This window comes from Grus americana (genome assembly GCF_028858705.1).
Source record: "Grus americana isolate bGruAme1 chromosome 26 unlocalized genomic scaffold, bGruAme1.mat SUPER_26_unloc_1, whole genome shotgun sequence".
Taxonomy (NCBI): domain Eukaryota; kingdom Metazoa; phylum Chordata; class Aves; order Gruiformes; family Gruidae; genus Grus; species Grus americana.
Genome location: NW_026561288.1, coordinates 110487 through 119153, shown reverse-complemented (window position 1 = coordinate 119153; position 8667 = coordinate 110487). Strand labels below are relative to the sequence as shown.

At 58.8% G+C, this 8667-nt stretch overlaps 1 pseudogene; it reads right to left on the bottom strand.

The window, feature by feature from the left end:
* Window positions 1–2260: 2260 nt before the first annotated feature.
* Window positions 2261–4407, bottom strand: LOC129200011 (PHD finger protein 7-like; annotated as a pseudogene).
* Between the last annotated feature and the right edge of the window lie 4260 nt (window positions 4408–8667).

Sequence of the window (8667 nt, the reverse complement as noted above, 5' to 3'; positions counted from 1 at the left end):
GCTCTCCGAGACAGAGAGGGAGCGAGAGAAAGAAATGCAGATGAACTAAACTAAAAAGTAATACCATTGACTACAAAGCAGAAGACCCAGAGACCAGCTCTTGGTTTTAGAGGGACAAAAGCAGATGCAGGAAGAAGTACATGGAAGTGTTTGCAGGTGAAAAGCTAGCACGAGACTAAAGCTTCCTGATCTTACCCAGTATCACTCTAAAGGCAGAGGATGCTAGCAGAGCTCATCTGAGATGTGCCAAGACATTTCATGAGTTCGAGTTGCTGATTCCACCCAGCTTAAAGATAGTGACTTCCATCCCTCTCCTGTTTTTCTGACTATCCAGATAGCAAACCATCACTAGAAGCCTCGTTCACTAGGCAGTTGTCTGACAAGCCGCTCTGTGACAAAAAGCAACAAGACAATTCCCCAGGAGCACAGGCTGCGCGGATTCCACGCTTGCCAACAATCTCACACGGAGCAGAAACTAAAGCGAGCCCAAGAAAAGTCCGAGACCTCGCCAAGTGCTGTGAGTGCCACAGCAGCTCCACTGGCAGAAAACCTCCTGAGCTTCAGCTGGACTCGGGAAGGGATTTCCTAAAGCCTCTTTCCTCCACAGCTACCCCAGCAGCAGGCAGTGGAGCAGCACTGCCCAGCTTCCCTCCTGCAGCACTGCCAAGCAAAACAGCAGGCGCAATGCGACAATCAGCCTGCACCGTTGGCGCTGAGTGATCTGCACCAGAGGACCAAAAGAAGGAATAAGGCAATTAAACTCCAAAGAGAAACACATCATTTACTACCAGGGCGGGGCAGGCAGCGTGGTGTGTACTCTCCTGAAGTACTCCAGACGTGAGAGACGTAATTTCACCTCAAACACAGCAAGTGAAAAACATCTGAGGGTGGCACCCCAGCTCTTCTCCAGGGTGGCCAGCCGGCTACCCGAGCTGCTGAAACCACGAGCCAGAGCGTGGAGCATGACCACACCGGTGCCCAGCACCTTATGAAATGCACTGCTGGCACTGCTGCAGGGACAGCAGGGCTTGTTTCCACTGGAGCCGGTGCTGCTTTCAACCCCCCCCAAACCAGAGATAACCCTTAGACTTGGTAGCATTGCCCAAATCCAGGAACAAACATTAAATCCAGAGGCACCCCACACCTGGCAGCACCCCCCAAACCTGGCAGCATGCACCCGACACAGCAACGTCCCCAAACCCTGAAGTTTCCCCGCAAATTGGCACTAACCTCCAGGCTCAGAAGCTACACCCCCCCCCGAAAAACCCCCAAGCCCAGGGGCACACCTTAAGCCTGCCGACAGTCCCCCAAGTCCAGAAAGAACCAAGGAGTGCCCTGTGGGACGGCGGCGCTGCGCCTGGAGGTGGGGGAGAGCTGTCGCAGGGGAGTGGGGAAGGGGTAGAGAGGAGGGGTGCAATGGGGCTGAGGGGGGGGTGCGTGTGAGCATGCCACTGGGGGAAAGCGCTGCTCCGGAGTGGAGCAAGGCCTGAAGCACATGGGCAAGGTGCTGGGCAGCTGGCCAAGGCCAGCTCATAGGGAGGAATTCCGGTCTGGGGAAGATGCTGCCAACCCTGGGGGAGAAGAGCAGGGAGACCCCCAGTCCCATCCCCTAAGACTGGCCCTTGAGAAGGGCAGAGGAGGATGATGGACAAACGAGTGTGGGATCTCCCAGTGCAGCTAAGATGAGCAGCCAACTTTATTGTGCTGGGGCATGGGGGCCAGCACTCAGGACTGGCGCACGACTGGTCAGCAGCATCTTCCAGGCCGGCTGTATGGTTTTTGCGCCCGATGTTGTAACCGCGAGCGGTGTCGGATGCGGTCTGGCCCAGGGTGGCTGGAGCGGCTGCTGCTCTCGAGCACCAGAGCGCCACGGGACAGCCCCGACGCTGCCTGGCTGGCAGAGGTGGAGCTGCTCCTCTGGAGCGCCAGCAAACCGAGGAACAGCCCCAGCGCCATCTGCCAGGCAGTGCTGGGGCTGCTCGGCTCGACGCTTGGAGCTGGCACGTGGCTGGTCCCACGGGGTTTGCCAGGCCGGCTGTATGGCTTTTGTGCCCGATGTTGTAAGCGTGAGCGGTGCCGGATGCGGTCTGGCCCAAGGTGGCTGGAGCGGCTGCTGCTTTCAGGCCCTGGGGAGCTGCGGGATGGCCCCGGTGGTGTGTAGGTGATGGTGCTGGGCCTGCTGCTCTCAGGCACCAGGGAGCCATGGGACAGCCCCGATGCCGCCTGGCTGGCGGTTCTGATGCTGGCAAGCTCTGACTTGTCACTGGCGCCTGCGAGGGGGGGCAGGAAGGTCAGCAGCACGGCCACCCAGCCCCGGGGCAGGAGAGGCCATCGTGGCGCCCACAGCCCTCCTGAAGCCAAGCCCAACCTAAGTCCCTGCTACCAGGCCTAGCCTGGCCCCTGGCCCCAGCGCGGGGGACACCCGGGTGCTTTGCCTCTTACCAGGGCCCAGGCCAGCACAGCAGTCACACTGCCAGGTGGTTGCGCTGTTCCTCAGGTAGGAGCAGCGCCTGTGGATGCCTTTGGCTGCGCAGGTGCTACACAGGAGCATCTGCCAGGACCTGGGGAAGCAAAGGGGTTGCTGGTTGTGAGGACAAAGTGTCGCAAGCACCGGATTGCCTGGCAGAACCCTTCTTCTTAGTCCTTCCTCCCTGAGCACGTGGGGAGACAGAGATCCCATGCAGAGCCCTAGATCGCTGCTTTGGCAACTCACCCCTCTTCCTCTGCCTGCTCCCTGCCTCCCAGACAAAGGCACTTGCTGGCATTGCAGCGGATGTGCCTCTGATACACCAGTCCAAATGCCTGGTCGCTCTCCCGTGACGGTTGTCTGCTGGAGAAGGAAGGGAAAGTCTTGAGCCCCGGCTGCCCCAGCATCAGGCAGATCCAGGCCGTTCTTGCCCTTCTGCCCACACCCTGTTGCCAGCTCCTCCACGCAGCAGAGGACAAAGAGTCAGGGGACAGCAGGCGGCCAGGCCTGCCCTGGCCTGGCACCACGCTTGCGCCTGACGTCTTGTGAGTCGGGAAGAGAAAAACGAACCTCTTGGAGATTCGAATCCCCATGGTGAGCATTTCCATCATGAACTGATCTTTGCTTTGGCAACGCAAGCAGCGGAATCAGACGCCGGCATGGATAGCCTGCTTCTGGATGCAGGTCCGGTGGAACCAGGCGTGTTGGCATGCTGGGCACACCATGGTGTGGTAGGACTTTTTGTCCTCCACGAGGCCCAGGCAGATGATGCAGGTGGTGTTGTGCTCTGGAGCGGCCTGCACTGCCTGCTCTGGGCGGTGCTCCCAGCAGAAGGACCTGGGAGAAGGATGGAAGGGATGGGCAAGGTGAGGTGAGAAGTGCCGAGTCCTTCCCCGGTGACGGCGAGGAGGGCAGAGGAGGTGTGAAGGAGCCCCAGCTCCTGTCCGGGCTCAGGCTCGGGCTGTGGCAAGCTGATGGGAAGCGTCCCTGTGGGTTCCTCGCTTGCTGGTAGGTGGGGAGGCTCCTGCACGAGGGCCGGCAGCCCTTACCTGTACAGCCCGAAGAACTGGGTGACACATTCACCCTCTGAGGCGCAAGGGAGATGGAAGCTCCGGTCGCATCCCTTCTGCTGGCAGGTGATGGCGGCGCCCGTCTCGCCGCAAACGAAGCAGCGCTGGAAAGAGCAGAGCAGCCCCCCTCAGCGGCAGGCTCAGGGCCTGCGTGGCTGGCCCCACGCCTCCGGGCCGGGCGCAGGCTGTGGGCATTGCTGGCTCACAGCCCGCAGATCGGCCTGGTCCACGAAGCTTTGGCCTGTGCCGGAGCCTCTGCGGAGCTGCTGGGAGCAGGCGTTTGTCCCAGAGCTGCTGGAAGGGCTGGGATTTCTTTCCGGGGCTCCAGGTGGAGCTCCCGCAAGCCTCTCCTGCTACAAGCCTCCCGGCTCTTGCCAGATGCTCACCTTCTGGGCTGCCTCCTGGATTGCGCGTCTGGTGTCCTCAGTGAGAAACCCGTTCCTGCTCTCTTGTGGAAAAAGCCCGCTGGCAAGGAACTGCAGAGCAGAGGAGGCCAGGAGCTCATGAGATCAGCAAGGAGGGGACTATCCCTGGCCGAAAGCCGGACGGAGCCCCAGGACAACTCACCAGGCAATAGGTGTGGGCACAGAGCCCCTTCTTTGCGCTTTTGCACCCACAGATATCCGGGTCAGCCTCTGCCCGGCGACACAGCATGCATGCTGGAGGGGAGAGAGCAAATGCCGCTGGGAATGAGCACCTCTGCAGGGCTGAGGGAAGCGTCCCCCAAAGCCTGGCTCTGTCCACGCCTAGCTGGCCTAGCTTGGCCGGATGCAGACTGCCCTGACAGCCCCTCTGCCAGCCATGGGGAGCTGTGGGGAGGGATACTTCGCTCTCACCTTGCTCCCTCGAGTCGGGGTCCTGCTGCTTCATCGCGAACGCGGTGCGCATGGACAGCAAGTGCTTGGAGAGGCTCTGCCGCAGCAGTGCCGGGGTTTCTCCTCTGCACACTCCTCTGCCAACCCTTAGAGAGCAGTGGGACACGGTGAGCTTGTATCGCAGGCCCCGGAGCCCCAAGGAGTGCGGCTCCCCTCCTCCCTCGGCAGCCCTGGGCAAGCCCCTTCTTCCCCTGCCCTCTCCTCACCTCGCCAGGTCGCAAGGCCAGAGCCCAGCAGCCCTTTATCCAGGCCTTGGCGACGGGTCACAGTGGCCACTCTGCCATCACCAGCACTCGTCTGTCTGTGCCCCCAGTATGGGCAGGGGTGCCCTTGGCTACCTGCCGCCCCCTGTGACACGGCCACCTCGGCACCCGAGTCAGGGGGGTGGCTGCTTTTGCACCCGTACGGGGCTGCAGTGCTGGCACCGGTCGCCCAGAGAGGCTGTGGAGTTTCCAGCCTTGGAGACAGGCCCAAGCCAGCGGGATAAGGGCCTGAGCAGCCTGCTCCAGGGGACCCTGCTTCAGCAGGTGCTTGGACTAGATGGGCTCCTCTGTTGCAGGTGGAGTCATGCGCTTCACTGGTGAGAGAGCAGCAGCAATATGTTTAGTGATATAAACCAGGGATTTAACAAAGTATGGTAGCGAACGTGACAATGGTTAGTGGTTTAACAAGATTCGATGGCAAAGTACGCTTGATTATTTACTGCAGAGAGGACAGGGCGAGACAAAACTGCCCGGGAGACCCTCCTGTTGAGTCATGAGGTTCAGAAAGGACCTCCTTGCTTTCTAAACTCCTTCTTAGTTAGAGCTCTGAGTCTAGGTGCGGCTGGATCCAGTCCTAGTGCAAGTCTTGATCAACAGTATATGCCTAAAGGATTATATACGCGCAATCAATCCTTTATATCACTTAGCTGAGATTTCAAAGTTTAGCGTGCAATTGATCGCTTACTGAGGATCTGCTGTGGCAAGGAATCTCTCCACCTCAAGGAGTAACCTAATACTCAAGGGGAGATCCTGGCGTGCAGCCCACGGCCGTGCAGGAGAGCTCAGTGGGCGAGGGGCTGTCCACTATTTATCGAGTAAGATGATTGACTGCTAGTCGTATTTGCGTGCCAGCAAGACCCCTGGGTCACTGTTCCAGACAGCCCCCGGCTGCCGTGTTGCCATCCGTCCCCCAAAGTCCAGCGAAAGCTGGATGCAGCCATCGTGACCCCCACCGGTGGCTGTGGCTTCAGGTGTGGGGGGAGCACACCGCCACACCCTCCAACCTCAACCATTCTGGGCTTCTGTGCAAGGCAGCCTTGCACGTGCTGGCAGGGACCTTGGTGATCGCAGGCACGCCTAAAGTGCCGAGCACGGGAACGGGAACGGGGCCAACTGCACGGGGATGTGGACAGTACAGAGTGGGGACTAGGATGTACTGAGCAAAGGGCAGGGACCTTGCAAAGTTTGGCGCTTGTGGACATTGCAAGCGCGTGACAGGGGTGGCACCAAGCACAGAGATGGGGACCTCACTGAGTGTGCCGTTAGGGACAGCGCTGAGCATGGGATACTGGTTTTGGATGGGACAGAGTTAATTTTCTTCATAGCAGCTTGTACGGTGCCCTGTTTTGGATTTGTGAGCAAAAGAGCATCGGCAACACACTGATGTTTTAGCTATGGCTGAACAGTGTGTGCACAGTGTCAAGGCCTTTTCTGCTTCTCACACAGCCCCGCCAGCGAGTAGGCTGGGAGTGCACAAGATGCTGGGAGGGGACACAGCCGGGACAGCTGACCCCAAATGACCAGTCCCATACCTTATGGCAAAGTGCTCAGCAATGAAATTGCGACCTGTTGTTGCTCCTGGACTGGCTAGGCATCGGTCAGCTGGTGGTGAGCAACTGTGGTTTTTTGCATCACTTGCTTTCTTTTTGTTTTGTTTTGTTTTGCTTTGTTTTCCTTAGCGAACTGTCTTTATCTCAACCTATGAGGTTTTGCATGTGTACCCCTCTGATTCTCTCCTCCTCCGTCAGACTGCAGAGGAGAGTGAGTGAGCGTCTGTGTGGGGCTTAGCTGCCTACCGGGGTTAAACCATGCCAGCATGGGACGTGGGTGCTGCTGAGCATGGGGCTGGGGACCCCACTGAATGGGGGGCCAGGGCCGAGCTGAGGGGTAGTGCTCTCATAGAGCGCGGAGGCCAAGGTCGAGCGTGGGGCTGGGGCCAGTGCCGAGCACAGGGATGGGGACAGCAGTGACAATGGCATGGGAAGGGTGCCTGGCGTGGTGGACGGGTATGGCTCTGAGCCCCAGGAGATGCGGGGAGAGCCGAGGAGATGCAGGACGGCCTCTCCCCCGAGCACGTCCGGCACCAGGAGGGGTCTCACGGAGGTTGTGCCCTCTCTGCTGCTGGGCGTGACAAAGCACTGGCCCTGGGGTCCCAGGGAAATTGCAAGGCCTCACCACAGAAGCTGTGTGGTCCATTTAACTCTCCCCTCTCCAGAAAGGCTATGCAGGGGATTTAACTCAAGGGAAGTTGTGTAGTGAATGAGGAAGCAGTAAAATGTCAGCGTGCCAGATCAATCAGCAGTGGATGACTCTGTGCTGCCCTCGCACTGATGGTCCAACCCTGCTCCCACATCTGTGCGCACTTGGCAAGGTGACCGGTCCCTGCCCTCCTGCCCTGGTTGTGCTCTGTAGCTCTTGGCAGGGTTTTGAGGGACTTTGGCCCTTGGATTCTGCTCCTTCAAATATGTCCCCTGTCCAGAAGCTTTCCAGCCTGCCACTGCCAAAGGGACAGCCCAATTCAGCACCCATCACCAGACACCACAGGCCTGGGTCCATATTCCTGCTCACAGCAGTCGTAACACAACCTGCACCTTTCGCAGCTGCACTACTGTCACGAGCCCAGAGCTGCTGGCTGTCCCGCAGAGCGTGTCCTGACAGCAGTCCATGTCCGCAGAGGAACATAAAGATATTGTCTTGCATTTGCTGCGAGAGGGAAAAAACCTCAGCAGCCCCGGACTCCTCCAAGGAAGCTACCTGAGCAGTTTTGTGTATGTTGGAGGCAGGTCAATGCCCGGTAGCTCCCTGGGACTCCTCCCAGGCATCTCCCACGGTGTTGTGTCCTCCCCCAGTAGGCAGCAAAAGGATAGAAGCATAGCATGGTTTGGGTTGGAAAGGACCTTCAAAGATCACCTGGTCCAACCTCCTGCCATGGGCAGGGACATCTTCCACTAGATCAGGTTGCTCAAAGCCCCCTCCAACCTGACTTTGAACACTCCCAATCCACCGCTTCTCTGGGCACCACGAGCCACTGTGTCACCACCCTCAGCGTAAAACGTTTATTCCTGTGTTGGTTTTGCGTGGCAAGGTTTTGGTAGCAGCGGGGGCTACAGGGCTGGCTTCTGTGAGAAGCTGCTAGAAGCTCCCCCTGTGTCTGATAGAGCCAATGCCAGCCGGCTCTAAGACGGGCCCGCCGCTGGCGAAGGCCAAGCCAATCAGCGCCTCTGTGATAACATAATTAAGGAGATGAAAAACACTTAGAGAGAGAGAGCTTTTGCAGCCGGAGAGAGGAGTGAGAAGATGTAAGAAACTCTGCAGACACCAAGGTCAGTGCAGATGGAGGGGGAGGAGGAGCTCCAGGCGCCGGAGCAGAGATCCCCCTGCAGCCCGTGGTGAAGACCATGGTGAAGCAGGCTGTCCCCCTGCAGCCCATGGAGGAAGGATGAGGGGGTGTAGAGATTCCACCTGCAGCTTGTGGAGGACCCCACGCTGGAGCAGGTGGAGGCACCTGAAGGAGGCTGTGGCCCGTGGGAAGCCTATGCTGGAGCAAGTTCCTGGCCGGACCGGTGGACCCGTGAAGAGGGGAGCCCACGCCAGGGCAGGTTTGCTGGCAGGACTTGTGACCCCGTGGGGGACCCCACGCTGGAGCAGTTTGCTCCTGAAGGTCTGCACCCCGTGAGAGGGACTCCATGCTGGAGCAGGGGAACGATGAGAGGAGTCCTCCCCCTGAGGATGAAGAAGCGGCAGAAACACCGTGAGATGAACTGACCACAACCCCCATTCCCCGTCCCCCTGTGCCACTGAGGGGGGGGAAGGTTGAAGCAGAGAGTGAAGACGAGCCCGGGAAGATGGGAGGGGTGGGGGGAGGTGTTTTAAGAGTTGATTTTATTTTCTCATTCCTCTACTCTGTTTTGCCTAGTAATAAATTAGATAAATTCCCTCTCTAAGTTTGGTCTGTTTTGCTCGTGATGATAATTAGTGAGTGATCTCTCCCT